This window comes from Cimex lectularius, unplaced genomic scaffold (genome assembly GCF_000648675.2).
Source record: "Cimex lectularius strain Harlan isolate CLEC.00 unplaced genomic scaffold, Clec_2.1 scaffold31, whole genome shotgun sequence".
In the NCBI taxonomy this organism is placed as follows: Eukaryota; Metazoa; Arthropoda; class Insecta; order Hemiptera; family Cimicidae; genus Cimex; species Cimex lectularius.
The window spans coordinates 1,585,442-1,603,421 of NW_019392645.1; the positions used below are offsets into that span (position 1 = coordinate 1,585,442).

Sequence of the window (17,980 nt, forward strand, 5' to 3'; positions counted from 1 at the left end):
ATTTAATCTAAACTAGTCTTGGTCTTTCATATGACCCCTCTAACCCAGTCACTCTTTCTCACTCTCACTCAATCACTCACTCCTTTAAATCGCTCTCATTGAGATGTAAGAGAGGTTCTTAAGACCAAATCTTGCAAGAATAATAAATAAATCGTTCATATACTATCTCTCTTGTTCTTCTCTTGTTTTGTATGAAATTTTTTTTTGAATTACGTTAACTTTTATTGTAAATACGAATGCTCGTCAAATGTAAGAAAGGACTATGAGATTTCTCTTTCCTTTTCCAATCCTATCTCTATCTGTATATCTATATCTCCTATCTATACTTTCAGGTAGTCACTCCCTGTGACTATAACTATAGGTCTGATGATGACCATCGTAGTCTAGATTGCTTCACCGATGGCTCACTCATTAAGGATAAGGGAAGTGGTGCTGGAATACACATACCTAAATTAGGGATCAGCATCTCCTATCCTCTTGGTAATAACACCTCGGTCTTTNCTCTCTCTCTCTCTCTCTCTCTCTCTCTCTCTCTCTCTCTCTCTCTCTCTTTGTTTTTTATTTGGAATTACGTAAACTTTTATTGTATTGTATATACGAATGCTCCTTAAATGTAAGAAAAGTCCATGAGACCTCTCTGACTCTCTGACTCTCTCTTTCTCCCTCACTCTTCTTTCTCTCCCCTCCTCTCTCTCTATCTATCTTTATATCTCTTTATCTTTCCCTAGCTTCTTTTTATCTCTATCTATCTATATAGTATCTATATTTCTCTCTCTTTATCACTCTTATCTCTTTCTATTTCTCCCTCTTTCTCTATCTATCTATGATCTTCTCGTTAATTGTAAGAGAGATAGAGAATCTATTTCTTTCTTTCTATCTAACTATCTACCTATACTATATCTATCTATTTCACTCTCTCACTGATTCTACCATTTATCTCTCTATCAGTATCTATCGATTTCTTTTTATCTTACTCACCCATTCACTCACTCACTCTCTCTCTCTTTCTTTCTCCCTCTATATCAATATCTATTTATTTCTCTCTCATACCCCATCACTCTCTTTCTCTCTCCACTCTCCTCTCTATCACTATCTATTGTATCTATATATCTATACATCTCTCTATCTGCCTACATATTTATTTCTCTCTCTTTATCACGCTATCTCTATCTATTTCTCTATCCCTCTCACTTACTCCCTCGCTCTTTCTCCCTCTCTCTCTCTCTCTCTCTCTCTGCCTACATATTTATTTCTCTCTCTTTATCACGCTATCTCTATCTATTTCTCTATCCCTCTCACTTACTCTCTCTCTCTCTCTCTCTCTCTCTCTCTCTCTCTCGTTTAAAATTATACGCTTTAAGCAACCGAACTATCTATTTGTTTAATATAAGAGAAAAATTAAAACATTACACTTAAGGCAAAACAATATATTCGAAATTCCAATTCATAAAACATACTCCAACACTTTCTTAATTTACCAGCATAAAGCTGTTTAATAATGTTCCAAACAGTATTTCCTCTGAGAGCAGTTTTCGTACTTTAAAAAGAAAATATCTAAAACATCTGACGGAAAATAATTAAAACCATCATAAAATCACGGAATCATAAATTCATTTATATTATGTGCTTTTGCATTCTGTAAATAACTATAACAATAACGTAAATTTAAAAAAAGAATTGGTTAATTAATGTAAAGTCGTAAAACATTCTTTTATTGTTTATCTTTTCTTTTGATTGTTATTCATTGATTTCTTACATGATAAATACATATTATCCCGTAAATTAAAACTTATTAGATTGTGAAATATTTAGTGGGAAATGTGTAAAACTTTGTTTTTTCTTGTATCCTATTTGTAAAATACATTGTAAAGACGAAAAGAGTCTGCATAAATTGTATGTATAATGTAAAATGTACGACTCACGTTAAGTGGAAGAAAGGTCCATGAGACCAAACTTTGCGTGGTTAAATAAAACGTTTAATCAGTCAATCAATCTCGCTGGTTCTATCATCTATCTCTCTATCAATATGTATTTATTTATCTTTCTCTTTCTTTATTCTGGTACATATTAATTTTCAGCTTTCTTGTTTTGTCAAAGCTGAAAAACTAAACTGCTAAAAAATTTATTATCTGCTTTTACAACTTGTAATTTAACACCGAGGGTGTGATGAAGTTTCCAAATTGCCAGTTCAAGTTATTTTGCCATACTAAAGACGGCCAAATGTTACGTTTGTAGGTTTTACTTTTTATCACGTTCAAATTATTTTATTATTTTTTCAATTGTGAATTTTTTTGAAAGGATAATTTTTTTTAAATAGTCACCTGCGCGGCCGGTGGAAGAAGCAATTGATAAATAAGTGCGGTCACACCTACACAACTAAATTCTTTGACCAGGTGTGTCATTTTTCCGGGCACCACGCAACTCTGGACGCGTTCGCCGTGACACAACACCTTACATCAACTGAACCAACTGTCGATAAAAGATCAAAACCAAAATTATATAGAAATGAAACACTTCCGTCAACCGTGCAGTCTTAAGGGGGGAAAAAACGCGCAGAATCATCTGAAAAGTGTGAAGGAGAGGAGAATTGATTTCGTTGAAACGGAAACTGACCTTTGTTCTAGTACGCCATGGACAATGGTCGAATGCGTACAAAAGAAGACTCGGCTGTGAAGCGGCGTAACGACCTGCTTCGACGAAGGATGGAAGATGACTGGTGCTGGAAGGGTTCTCGCGTTGGTTCAATCTGGCCGCCGGAGTCCCCTCCACCGCGGATCCAGTCTCATTCTACCTGACGCTGCCACCACACCTACCTGTCACTCCTAGCATCACGTGCCCGGTGCAACTAAATATTATTGCTCCTGGGGACTTTAAATTTTGTATTTAAATCGTACAATTCCCGCGAGACAGGAGGAAAAGACAATAACTACTATAGTCGTCTTCCGTAAGTGACAGATTTCAACGTGGAAGCTTAAAACTAGGAAAAGCATTACATACTGGTCAACTAAACATTTCTGGCATAATGTGATTCTTTCATAACCAATCTGAAAAGAGGTTTTTTAAAAATATATTTGTTACCCATACATGATAGTATACTATACAAATATGTACACATGATTAATATATCACCCAGCACAACACTAGTACTAATGCCTGCACTGCACCGGTAGAACACATGCTTTTAGGAGCCAGCCATTGCTGGCACTTAGTGTGTACGATTAGAGGTCAAGGAGGTCCCGAGGCGACGTGGTGGGTTGCCAGGATGGGAGTGAGTGGAGAGGGCTAGAGCAGTATTGTTAGGATGGTTAGAAAAGTTGGTGTGGAAGGTTTGTATCTGGACCGGATTAGTTCGTTGACAGAAGCAATGTTTGTGGATAGTGAGTTTAGTGACATAATAAGGTGCTTTGACGTTTTGTCTTAGAACTTTCGATTGCAAGGACTGGATGCGCTGGATATTGGAAGGCTTGGCAGTGCCCCACAGTTCCACTCCGTATGTCCATATTGGTCTTAGTAAAGTCTTGTATAGTGTTAGCTTTGTCTTAATTGTCAAAGTCGATTTCGGACTTATAGGTCTTCGTAGTAGTCCAAGTCTTGTATAAGTTATTGCTTTTTACGTCTTGTGTGGGGATTCCACGTCAGTCTGCTGTGGATATATAGTTCCAGGTATTTGACTTTAGTGGAAAATGGTATCTCTGTGTTGTTGATATACAATGGAGAGCAAGAGTGCTTTTTCAGCGTAATAGTAGACAGTGTGCATTTTTCTTCGTTCAGTCTTGTCCTCCATTTTTACACCAATCTTCGGTAAGCTCAAGGTGTTCCTGGATGTTAGAGGTAGCTTGGACAGGATTCGAGTTAGAGGATAGGATCGAGGTGTCGTCCGCTTAGGTGGTGATAATAGTGTCAGGATGTATGGTAGGTCAGCATAAATGATAAATGATAGGAACAAGGATACTACTTTGCTGTACACCGGCCTGTATCTGTTTGACTTCCGAGAATTCATTGGCGCACCTCACTCTGAAACAGCGATCAGTAAGGTAGGATTTCAATAAATAATGAGAGGGTAGGAAGCGCTTCAGTTTAAAAAGTTTGCCCGGATGCCAGATCCTGTCGAAAGCCTGAACTACGTCCAAGAACACGCTCAGGCAATACTCATTTTTGAAAAGAGGTAAAATAAGATGAGACAGCCAAGAAGCCCTAGAAGCATTAGCAGATAAGGTCACATGCAAAATATCAGTAGATACATCCAAAATCTCCAAAACCTGTCCTTGGGTCCATTCTGTCCAATGCAAAAACAGACATAATGGTCAAAGGATAACCTGCAAGACAACGGTCCGTAACCTATAATAGCGATAACCGCATCAAACGTAGACTCGTATATCTCAGAACGCCAAAAGCCAGAAGAAACTGTGCTTCTTAGTTCAAATTTTGATATGACTATGAATTTGATATTAGTATCATTAAAGAGCTAAGCTCCAAAAAAGAATGGGAAGAGAGGAAGACACCTCCTTTAAGAATGGCACCATCTTTTGGTACACAGATGGATCTAGAACACAAGAAGGTACACGAGTAGAAGTACTCGGTCCTGGAACCAAATACTCAGAACCCATGGGAAAATACACCAGTATCTTCCAAACTGAAGTCCATGCAATCGAGAGATGTACTCAATTCAACTTGACTAAAAGGTACAAAAACAAGAATATAGCTATCATGTCAGATAGCCAAGCAACCATCAAAGACTTAGCTCAAATATCATTAGGTCAAAGATGGTGTTGAACTGCAAAACCAAATTAAACTTATTAGGTACGCAGGGTCCTATGAGTCTGCTATACAGCTAATAGGATCCGAGCCCTTCTGTGGCCTAGGAACTCACACTATCAATGACTAACTCAGACAGAAGGACAAAAAGAAAATGAAGGAACAATAGAATTCACTCATTAGACACAAACGATCCAAGAATCTCCTAACAATTTCGGAAGGAAAGAACTTACAGAATGTGTCAAAGGAAGAAGGAGAAAAGAGTCGAAGGAAGTTACAGAATGTGTCAAAAAACTGCGAATTCTAACAAGATTCTTAACAGGACACTGCAAACTAAATGAACATTTAAAGAAGATTGGTATAATCCAAGACGGCACATACAGATCCGCCAAAGAGGCAAAGGAGACACCAACACACCTACTAACAAACTGCGGTGCTACACCGGTGTGCTTAGGCAGAGAACGCGGGATACAATAGTCTTAAATGGCGCAGTATATTACACTCCTACCAATACATCTACATCTCATAAAGCCAAAAGCCAGAAGAAACTATGCTTCTTAGTTCAAATAATTTGATATGAAGGTCCAATAACACGACCTTAATCACCTTTTGTGCTGATAAGAGGACACTTGAAAGCGGGGGTTTGTTATTGGCTACCGTGCAAGCCCGACATTGAGCAATTAATTAAGGAAGGGCATTTTAAGCTGAAATACAAGCTATCAATGATTGTGCCATTGAAAATATTCTGGCAGATTCTGGACGCCCTAGGGCAACAGAACCACATGATGATCGTTTTTTGAATTCGAGAATTTTGCGAAACCGGCACCTTACTGTTCAAGCGATTCATCAGCTCCAGGAAGTTCGAGGGATACAAATTTCTGAACGCCCTGCTCGAAGAAGATGACATCAGTATTGACAGATGGCTTTTCGCGCTGTATGATGACCAGAATTGACCAGAATCTGTATGTTATCTGTACGATCTCCAGATGGGCGTGAAAGAGTGTGGAGAAGGCGCAATGAAAAGTAAGAAGTTTATAATTTTTCCCAGAGCCAACCTTTTCAGCGTAGCTCAGATGTTATGGCCGGATTCGTCCGAGGTTCATTTTTCCAGTCCAAAATTCCTAACTCCTCTCGATTTTATTCAAATTCAACATCATTACAACCGTTTGAAAATCTCATACGTTTTATTTTATTTCTCTTGTTCTGATTAGTAACTTACAGAGGCCAAATTGATGGCATTAGGGTTCTATGTTACTATAAAGTTTCATGAAAATCAGTGAAGTTGTTTTCAAGTTATCACTATTTTTATTATTTTCTAGGAAAAAAATTGATAGCAAAGGAAGTTGAAAATTTTGACAGAGAAAAATTATTTTTGATTTTGCCAAATATTTGTATAAAGTGTGTTTTTTGGGTGCAAAAAATGAATATAAACTTGATATCCGGGTAAAAAAAATTTAACTTACTTTCTGCAGTCACAAAATAATTATTGCATTACATATAAATATGAAACTGCTCTCCCGTAGATTTATTCAAGAAAGTAGACTGAAATATATTTTATTTTATTTTATTTTTTATATCCCCACCCCGAAAAAAAATTTGATATTGAGTAAAATTTTTGGGAAAATCGAAAAATACTTTTCCCTCAAAATTTTTCCCTTCCATTTGGCTTTCGCAGATTTTGATCGAAAATTTAAAAAAAAACTTGATAACTTTAAACCGATTCCACTGATCTAAAGGAAACTTTACTATTTCCTGGATAGACCCTTACAAACCACCCTTAATACCAAAAAAAAACCCTCCGCCCTTTTATAAATCAGAACCGCAGATATAAATTTAGGTTTTTTGTCATCTTTATTTTTTTCACTTATAATAGCATAAAATATAAACATTGTTGACATAGGCTGAAAGAAGAGAAATTACTCTTTCCAGTGATTGTAATAACCTCGAATTTGGATAAAATTCAGAAGAGATGTGCGTTTTTCAATGAACAATTGACAGCAGCGTGAGAAAAAAAGCCGGCGAATCCAGCCTAAAAATTTTAAATTTTTTTACTATAAAAATTCGATTATAACGGCATTAAAGGGTGCTTAAAATGAATCAGAATTTTTTTGTTCAACAAAATTGTTTCGCACTTCTTTACTGATAGCATTTTTTCGTTTTAGTGATTTTTATATATCCAATCTTATTACTTTTTTATCCTAGACAAAAAAAATCGACTGATATACAGGGTGACTGGCGATAAGTGTCGAAAATTTCAGGAGGTGTTTCTCCTTACGAAAGGCAACAAAAAAACTTCCTATAAATCCCTGCTCAAATCTCAACGGTAAAGAAGTAATTTCAGTTTTTTTTTTTTTTTTTAAATTTTTCGACTTAGTCCCACTAAATTGCTTATAAACTGCAGAATAACTGACTGTAGAAAAATCTGGTTTGTGCCACCTGAAAGAACGTTAAATTTGCTGTAAGAAAACCTATTTACATTGCAGGATTGACTAAAATATTCTGCACGAAAAATATAGAAAAAAAAACAACAAAAATGTTGAAATTTGGAATTTTTTGAAAATGTTGGATTGGTAACTGTTAATAACTAAAAACTCCTGGAGCTTTGCAAAATCCCTCAAAAGTTCTCCATTCAATTATCTTCCAGCGGTATACTCTACTAAAATTTTGCATTTTGTTTAAAAAAAAAAACTGGTGTCGATGAAGGGGGACACACTCAATTTTTCCAGGAAATCCGTCTGACTATTGAAATTCGTGTCAGTTCTTTATTGTTCAATTCAATCAGTTCGCTTTATGTTATCAGCTGACAACGTCCTCAGGTTGGTGATTTAAATTATGTCTTTGTTTCCTAATGAACCTCTTGTTGATATACATTCCGTTTACGGTTACTGCAACGGTAATGCTACTGCTGCAGCACGAGAATACCAAGCTTGTTTTCCACATGGAGACGTTCCAGCAGATCTCACCTTCCAACGACTTCATCAGAGGCTGAGGGAAACTGGTTTTTTCACTCGAAGAAAGAGGGAAGACAATCAGTGAATTTATGTAGATGAGGAAATTTTGCATTCTGTTAATCGTGATCCTGAAACCAGTGTACACATAGTGTGCGTTATGTATAGACCTTGGTGTTGCACAATGGAGAGATTGTAATTGTATCCTTCGGAAAGGATTGTACTATTACCATTTTATGAGGGTGCAATGTTCGGAACGAAATGACCACCAGCAGTGAGTAGATTTTTTCTTCATCTACATCAATTCACTGCTCTGATAAAGTCATTGGAAGGTGAGATCTGCTGGAACGTCTCCATGTGGAAAAGTAGCTTGGTATTCTCTCCTTGCAGCAGTAGAATTACCGTTGCAGTAACCGTGAACGAATATCAGCAAGATGAGCATTAGTAAACAAAGATATAATTTAAATCACCTTCCTGAGGACGTTATCGCTGATAACATAGAGCAAACTGATTGAATTGAACAATAAAGAACTAACTCGAAATTCAATAGTCAAACGGATTTCCTGGAAAAATTGAGCTTCATCGACACCAGTTTTTTTTTTAAACAAAATGCAAAATTTTTGGGCCTTTCAGAAACACATCCGCCGTATACCGCTGGAAGCTAATTGAATGGGGAACCTTTGAGGGAATTTACAAATATCCAAGAGTTTGTAGCTATTAACAGTTACCAATCCAACATTTTCACAAAATTCCAAATTTCAACATTTTTTTTTAAATTTTTCGTGCAGAATGTTTTTAATTAATTCTGCAATGTACGTAGGTTTTCTTACAGCAAATTTAACGTTCTTTCAGGAGTCACAAACCAGATTTTTCTACAATCTGTAATTATGAAGTTTATAAGCAATTTAGTGGGACTAAGTCGAAAAATAAATAAAAAAACCCTGAAATTATTCTTTACCGTTGAGATTTGGACAGGGGTTTGTAGGAAGTTTTTTCTTGCATTTGGTAAGGAGAAACACCTCCTGAAATTTTCGACACTTATCGTCAGTTACCCTGAAAAAACCTTAAAATTCACAAAAACATCTAGGCTCCTAGGACTCCCATTGGCAAGAAAGCTCGGACACGTTTCTATTAATTTTGACCTGGTATCACTAACAAAAAAAAAGGTTTAATCAAAATCGATGATCCTAAGTCCTAGGTTGCTTATCCTTGTTAATCAGATTTTATTAAAAATTAAGTAATCCATGGAATCCATTGAAAGCTTTGACTAATTATTAAATGGATAATAAGATAGCTCTAGCTACTTGTTTTGCACATATTTCAGTGAGAAAATAAATATATATATTTTTTAAATAACATAAGCGCCAGATACGTGAAAAGTTGAGCTATTCCCCCCCCCCCGCAAGGAATTGTGAGCTAAGTCCCCGAATAATTTTTGACAGTGAAACCAAAAAAAAAGTCACCGTCTTGTGCTCGACTCTGGTCCGAAACTGGAACGGATTAACTTTTTTCTACTTATCTGAGCTTGTGTGCGAGATGATGAAACGTTGATAGTGGGCTTGATCAAAACTGACCTTCTCCATTAGCCTTTTCCCCACTCTCATCTGGAATCGGGCGTACTCGATTTACCGTCATCCTCATTGGAAAAATTACAATTTAAACTTTATTCTAAATAGGAGGCTTCTAAGCCCATTAAAATAAAACAAACAGATCAGATCATTAATTAATAATTGTTCTAGTGTTCTAGTTTGGAAGAGGAACTGTTTTGATGTTCTAAACAAACGATCGGATTTTGAAATTACATATGATGAAACAATAGGTAGTCTTATGGTTCATAATTCCTATACCAAATATGCACACATAATTATAATAATATAAACAAAACAGCAGCAATTGCTGGAACAAGCAGATAAAGTACGTAGATAATGGTGCGGCTTGCTCAATGTGATTGTGGGCCATCTAACCAATATTGGACAGCCTTTGTCGGGATTTGCCTGTTAGTCAGTCAGTAGTAGTGGGAAACTCAGCTTTCATAGGCATTTACAACAGAGGACATGTTCTGCTGTTTCTTCTTCCTAGCAACATTTGCACACGCTTGTTTCTGCTGTTCCGAGTCTATATGCCTCCGGAGTCAGCAGTCATATCATCTACAGGAGACATATTCTGTTGTTTCTTCTTTTTCTTCCATAGAAACATCTGCCCAGATTTGTTTTTGCAGTTCCGTGTCTATACGCCTCCGGAGTTGGACTATATTTAGTGAAATCTTTATGTTGAGTTTGTGGTCCAAGCCTCATGTCCCAATCGATTGGTCCGTCGATGAAGTATGATCTACAAAGCGTACCGATGGCTGAAGAAGAAGTGGGAAGTAGATGGTGAATCCGTGGCTCTGCGCAATGGGTTTTGTTTACAGACGTGTGCTGATTTGGTGGGCGGAATGTTCATGGCTGGTATCTGTTGTTGGATTGGTGAACACTGGTGTGGATGTGCTGATACTGTTGTTGTTAAGACACCATTTCGACTTAGTCTTCCATTGGGCACAAAGTTGCTGGAGTGCCTGTGCACTTTACAGCTGACATCTTGCACGGTACTATTCTTATTTTGTGGGCTTTTTTTCAACGTGTATTTTCATTAAACTGGCCAGCTTGATCATTCTACGTCTATTCTTTCGCAGGTTTAGGTGTTACTAAAACGCGTTTCGGCTCACGCCATCTTCAGTGTGGAACAGTTAAAAGTGTTTTTCAAATGACAGAATATATATAAGTGAAATCCACATCCATTGTCAAACACAAAATAGACATTTTATCCAGAAATTTTACCTGTTCGAAATACGACATGAAAGTTATAGAAAATTAATTTTCCAGATAACAGTTGGAGGTGACTCCGTTTTTATCGACTGTTTAACTAATTCCAGCCTTCCTCTCCACAGCAAACCATTTCACTCTGACTTTGCCTTATTACTGTTTAGTTTTGTTTCGCTTAAGTGTTACACATGTTTTGACCCCATTCGTGCTCATAAATACGTTTTTATTCCGTTTCAAACGCAACTTTGGTTACTGTACGGAAATTTACTCCGGGTGACAAGAAGTTACAAGCTTAGAGCGCGATGGGGGTCGAGGGAGCTTATTTTTAGTATGAGTAAACTCGTTTGGGCATGACTTGATGAACGATGTAACATAAAAATAAATTCCGCTCATTTATCTTTCACATTTTAATTTATTTTTATAGGGTTGATTAAGAAAATGGTACACGGATCTTTCCTTACCCCTTTACATACATAATTAATGACTTTCCCGTTTAGAACCAATTAAAAATATGACTAAAACGCAATAAAAAAACGGGATTAAAAGGAAATGGCATCGTTGATCCCGGCCAGAGGAAGAATTGTACAAGGGTATCACCTAACCTAATTAAGAGTAGGCCTTGTAGTAGTAGTTGACACACGGACTTGTTTTTGAGCGAAAGATCTTTTTAGTGCATGTAAACAAAGTTTGTTCACGTGTCTCTTGTTAAAAGTGGAGCTTTTTCTTATGAAGCTTTGCTTCATATAGAGAGCGGGTAGGACTAACCTCTATATGAGAATTGTGATTGAGATGAGTATTTGATGGATACTTCTATTTCAGGATGTATTTGTTAGCGTGAATGTGATGTGTGAGAGGGCTGATGGCGGAATATTGAGGACCAAATAGATCCTCAATTAGGTAGCTAGATTATGGGTAAAGAGTTACGAAAAAGGTTACTAAATGTTTTCACACTTTATTAAAGGTTGTTCTTTGGCTCCACATAGAAAGCGAGTAGTCCACCCGATATGACATTTTTCCTTGAATCATGGAGTTATTAGATAGATATCTCGTTTAGTTTTTTTGTCAGTTTGAGAGTGAATATATTTATTAGCGTGACCCTAACCATTCCTAACAATTAGTTTAGCTAGATAATGTATACAGGGGCAAAAAAAGGTTGCCCTATGTGATCCACTGTATTGAAGTGTGCCAAAAAAGGTTGCTTGATGGAAGGGTGCATTTCCTTGGCTCCACATAGAAAGCGAGTAGGCCACCCAATATGACAATTTTCCTTTTCATGGAGTATTTAATAGATATCTTATTTAGTATTTTTTTTTGTCTGTTTGAGATTGAATATATTTATTAGCTTCAATGTGTAATGTGAGAAAGCCTAGCAGTAGACTTCTGGAATCTCAGTATAAATTTAAATAAAGCCAAAATTGTAGTTAAAAAAAAAAGAAACAACAGTAGTTAGTTAAACATACCTCGGGGTAAAATTAAATGGTTCCTTGAACCTCAAGTCACATTTAAAAAATAAATTAAGATCCAGCCGACTTAGCATATGTTCCATCTAGCATAATCTAATCAATTATTATCAAATAATTGTAATTTCTAAATATAAAACTTTTGATGATGCGGTTGTTTGTTATTTGTGTCAGGTGGACGAGAGTCCTACAAGGAGCTTGAGAAAATGCATTCTTGATCAAACAGTTGAACTGTCTGTCTAATACTATACCAAAATATTTTTTGCATTTGAGAACAGAAAAAAATGTCATGTTCACTTCTGGTCTAAACCTGCACTTCTCTTATGCACTAAAGATCTTGTCAATTCATCTAAGGCAGTACAGAAATGATAAAATATGAAATATCTTGGCATCAAAAATGGCTGACAGTTTTCCATTATGTGAAACCAGATGTAGTCAGTTTAAAAAATTTTAAAAAAATATAAAACAGCCAAAGATTTTTAATCTCTGCAATTAATTAGATTTGTAGTAGTAGTTATTTCTGGGTATGAATCTAATTAGATATAGTAATAGATAGATAGATAAATAGATGGAGAGAAGAAGAAGAAAAAGAATAGAGAGAGAGAGAGAGAGAGAGAGAGAGAGAGAGAGAGAGAGAGAGAGAGAAATATATGTAGTATAGATAGAGAGATAGAGAAATAGATAGAGATAGAAGAATATAAGAAGAAGAGAAGGAAACATCAATACCCAAGTCCACAACACAAGGTCTACAATTTTCTGGATACTCCAGCCTGGCCAGCACAGTCACAGTTCACTTCTGCATACTTTCAAAGACTGCAGGTGAGTGCTATGAATGTCCACGAAATCTGAAAGTCAGGCATGCCATTTTTCTGTAAGAGCCCTGTAGTGCTCTTCCCATTTCAGCTGAGTCCAATCCTCTAGAAATTTTATATGAACTAGATTTTGTAACACCTTACATATCCTAGTGGCAAATATATCATTTTGTCATATTTGAACAATGCCAGTCTGTTTGATAAATGCTGGTTTGTAACCTCACAATCCGCCTAAATCACTTTAGGACTTATGACATTAGTTTTTGTTAATCTACACTGTGTCATTTCTAAACATTACAAGATTTCTTTAGGGAATTTAAAGGGCAAATAAATAAAAGAACCTCAAAAAGGACCAGATACAATATCAACCCCCGAGGAACTCCAACCTGCACGGGAAGAAACCGTGTCATCTCTCCAACACCACCTGAATCCACTCAGCAAGAAGTAAATTCATAATTTCCAATGCCACAGAAAACTTCATAACTTCCTCATCACCCAAAATAGGTAACCCCAGAGAAATATTCCTTCTCCATATTTTATTTCAATTATTCACTACCAAGGAAGCATTTTTCTTCATTCTAAAGCTTAGGATTTAGAGTTTTTTTCCTCAAGGAATTTCAGTATATAGAGTTTTAAAAATACAGGAAGGATAGAGGTAAGGTGAAAATTAATATTTTCCATGTCCCAGGAATTTGGTCAAAGCATTGAAAGCCCTGTAAATAGAATAAATGTATATCATATGAGTTCAAAAATTATGAGAAATTAAAGTAGTATTTTATAATCTACCAAATAGTCATCGCTGGCTTTCTGTACATTTTTTTTCTTTCTCACATCTTGAAGTGCAATGGAGCCAAAGATCAGCCACATTGTGAATCCATATTAAATAAATGAAAGTTGACAAATTATGGAGACAAGGCAGACATGTAGTTTATAAACAGTTTGTTTTCAATATACATAAACGAATCATATAAATAACGAATCAATCAAATACGAGTATTATTTTAAATGACCTATAACAATTAAAGCTATTAATTAGAGTCTTCCAGTATGAGCAAACTTATTACAAGCCGTTCAAAAATAAAATTGGCTTGTCGAAACTAAAAGAAAACAAGGAAAGACTTTACTTGAGACACTGTGTGGTGCTCTTTGAGCGAGGTTAAACAATGGAGTTTTGAGGTTAAAACAAAAGAAATTAACTTGAGGAATAATAGCTCAAGAAAGATAAAAAGCCGAACTGTATGGTTTGAAAAAGTATACAGAGATATAACACCCTCTAACCTCTTTTGTGGCTTAGCATAAACACAAGAATATATATAAGCTTTTTTTAAAACTGTCAATAGTTCTTCTAAGGGCACTCCAGCCTGCAAACACCCAAGGCAGAGAATTATTTATTGTAAATTATAAAAGCTGGAATTTTGAACTGCTTATATAAATAAGTAATCAGTAAAACAACTGACAATGGCTTAGTAGCAAAAGTATAAACTAACACAAAAAGTACTTCCTTGTGGTTATTACAAAATTTACATTAAGTTTTAAACCATAAAATAATAAAGAATAAACTATCAGCAAATAGGGAAATATAAGTGATATATAACATAGAAAAGTATATTACAATGAATTAAGGTTTTAGTTGAGATAAAAAAGTCAATGGCATGAGCGGGATTCAAACCCACGATCTTCGGCTAGATACGCCACTGCTCTATCACTTGAGCTATCGTGACCTCGATCCAACATAAATTACAAATATTACTTCTATCAAACTGCTATGATATTGTTGTCAGTCTCGGTTTAAAAATGAGCTTTAACCATCCCATTCACCAAACTTAGATTCCATGCTATCAATAGCTAGGTTATGTAAGCCCATATTTTTAACCTAAATTTCACACTTAAACTTTCACTCTTTCTTAACACATGACTGCCATTACTCACTTCTTGAGTCAACTAGTCATGCATGCGATATGCCTTTTGTATTTCAAAAGTGACAATAATTCAGGCCCAGGAGACATTTTGGTGTTTAATGCTCCGCTGTCAATGTTTTAAATATGTTCTTTCCTCTTTACATACCATTTACAACAGTAGGGAGACAGAGTACTCAATATTTTTCCCTTAAAAATGACTACTAATTTGGGAGCTGATGGCAGAATATTTAATGCCCTGCTAATAAATACTTTCAATGCAACAAAATACATGGGCTATTTAAAGCTAGGGCCAAGCGGGGAAATTGTAAACAAAATTTGTATATTTCACTTTCATCTCTATTGTCAAACAAGGTTGTTTAGGGTGAAGATGATGGTCTTCTCACTATTCTTCTTTCATATCTCCTTTTTGCATTGTGCAGTTCCAATATGCTTGTATATCAGGGTGTTTCAGTCGCAAACAACAGAAACTTGTTCTGAACAACCTGCAGCCAAGCAACGCAAGAGGGACATGCAGGAGCATCAGTCTGACCACTACCTTGTACAGGTTAAAAGGATCTCTCTTTATGATCTTTCACACCATGGCCAATATTGGTTTATTGAGGACTTATTCTTAACCCGTTGTCCCATGCATTTGGCAATTTGGTATGCCATGTGCATTCTCTATTATTATCTAGAACTCTTTGTTAAGCTCAAGTGTTTTATCAGATTATTCAGGCATTAGCTTTTCCTCTCCCAGTAGTAGTCAGCCCTGTTAGTCAGTCAGTAGTAGGAATCTCAGCCTGCATCGACCTTTGCCACCAACAAAGGACATGATACACTGTTTCTTCTTCTTCCATGTCAATATTTGCACATGCTTGTTTCTGCTGCTTTCCAAGCCTATATGCCTCCATAGTGTACAGGATCCAATCAGCAGTCTTCTCATTCTAGTCCAAACATGCCCTAGGTTTAGTAGTCCTGTTAGTCTCTGCGATGGTCCTATTATAAACCTGCACATGGATGGCTTGGAATAAAATCCTAATAAACTGAGGACTTATTCTTAACCTGTTGTCCCATGCCTTTGGCAATTTGGTATGTCACAAAAGGTCCGATAGGAGTCCTCTTTCTCCTTGGCCAATTTATCAGCCTGTGTGCTTCGTTAAATAATTAGACACTGACACAATAAAGATAATGAAATGCATCACATGGTCCAATCCAGCTAGGATAGGCGGTCCTAAATGATCGGAAACGACCAATTTTTCAAATATTTCAACTTTAACCCGCGAGAAACGAACGAAACGAAAATTATGAAATAAAACAAAATCGAAACATTCCCCTCCAGTGCTCCTTCGACAATAAATTACAATTTTAATGAAGCTATAAAATCATCAAAAGCTTTAAGTACACAATCAGCGATTCGTCTATAACTTTTGATCAAATATACCGTTACGAGTATTCGCAAAAGTTGCACTTTTCCACCAACAATCCGGACAGATGAAAGTGGAACGAACCGATTTAAGGGAGAAGACAGGAGAGAGTGTTTTGAGAGCGTGCTAGATAAAAAACAAATTTCTATTACACATCGAACGCATCTCTCTATCTGTCTTTATTCCGCCAAGGAAGGTAGTTAAGTCCATTTTAATTAAATTTAATTAATTTAAATTAAAAATGAGACACTCCCCGATAAATGCAATAAAAAATAGTGCACGGTATGCAACTAGAATTTGGAACTTCTACTTTAAAAACAGAGAAATAAAGTAGAAATTCTTCCGATGATTTGTTCCTAGCCGGTTTTCTTAGAAAAATTCGTTTTAGACACGGTATATAGTACAAAAAGGATACCCAGTATAGACCCATGAGATAAGGCCACGATAAATGCAATAAAAAATGTGCGTGGGATGCCACTAGAATTTGCAACTTCTACTTTAAAAAAGTCAAATAAAATAATAAATTCTTCATTTATGACGCCTTATATTATAGAAAAAGGATAGGATCCAATACAGACCCATGGTATACTCCACTAACTTGTACCACTCTTAACTTGTACTAAAAAAAAAGTCATATGAAGTAGTAAATTATTCATTTGATTTGTTGGGAACATTAATTTCTGCACCGTATATTGTAGAAAAAGGATAGGATCTAGTACAGACCCATGAGATACTCCATAATAAATCTAATAAAAAAAGTGGGATGCCAGTAGAATTTAGAACGGTACTTAAAAAAATAAGAAAAAAAAGGGAAATAAAGTAATAAATTCTTCGTTTGATTTGTTGTTGATCGGTTTTGTGGGAAATTTCCTTTCAGACACCGTATATTGTAGAAGAAGGGTAGGATCTAGTACAGACCCATAAGACACACGGCGATAAATTCAATAAAAACCGTCATGGTATGCCACTAGAATGCCTACCTTGTACTTGAAAAAAAGAAAAATAAAAATAAATTATATGAAGTAGTAAATTGTTCATTTGATTTATTGGGAAAATTAGTTTCTGCACCGTATACTGTAGAAAAAGGATAGGATCCAGTACAGACCCATGAGATACTCCACGATAAATCCATCAGAAAAGGGTGTTTTAAATGCCACTAAAATTTTGATTAAAAAAAAAAGATAAATATACCAATAAATTTTTCGGTAGATTTGTAGTTGGCGGATTTATGGGGATAATTCATTTCTGACTCTGTATATTCTGAAAAAAGAATAGGACCCAGTAAAGACCCATGAGATACTTTACGATAACTTCATTAAAAACGGCCATGGGATGCCACTAGAATTTGGAACGGTACGTTAAAAAAATGACAAATAAAGTAATAAATTCTTCGTTTGGATTATTGTCGGTCGATTTTGTCGGGAAAATTCGTTTCAGGTTCTGTATATTGTAGAAAAAGTGTAGGATCCAGTACAGACCCATGAGATACACGGCGATAAATTCAATAAAAACCGTCATGGGATGCAACTAGAATTCGTAAGTTGTACTTAAAAAAAGAAAAAGAAGTATGAAGTAGAAAATTCTTCATTTGTTTGGTTGGGAAAATTAGTTTCTGCACCTAATTAATAAATTGTAACCTAACTAATTTATATTGTAGAAAAAGGATAGGATAAGGATAAAAGGATAAAAAGGATTCATCCAGTACAGACATATGAGATACTCCACGATAAATCCAATAAACAAAGTGCGTGGGATACCAATAGAATTTGTAACTTGTACTTTAAAATAAGTCAACTAAAGTATTAAATTATTCATTTGACGTGTTGCGAAAATTCATTTCGTACTCCGTATATTCCAGAAAAAACTATAGGACCCGGTACAG

The 17,980-nt window shown here is 35.8% G+C and overlaps 1 protein-coding gene across 3 annotated transcripts in view; it reads right to left on the bottom strand.

The window, feature by feature from the left end:
• The window catches only part of LOC106670480 (KN motif and ankyrin repeat domain-containing protein 3), a 63,345-nt gene extending 60,626 nt beyond the window's left edge, over window positions 1–2,719 (bottom strand). For all 3 annotated transcript variants that reach the window (XM_014400887.2, XM_014400888.2, XM_014400886.2), the window contains exon 1: window positions 2,614–2,719. The gene's annotated coding sequence lies outside the window, so the exon portion shown is untranslated. The remainder of the gene's footprint in view (window positions 1–2,613) is intronic.
• Window positions 2,720–17,980: the final 15,261 nt, after the last annotated feature.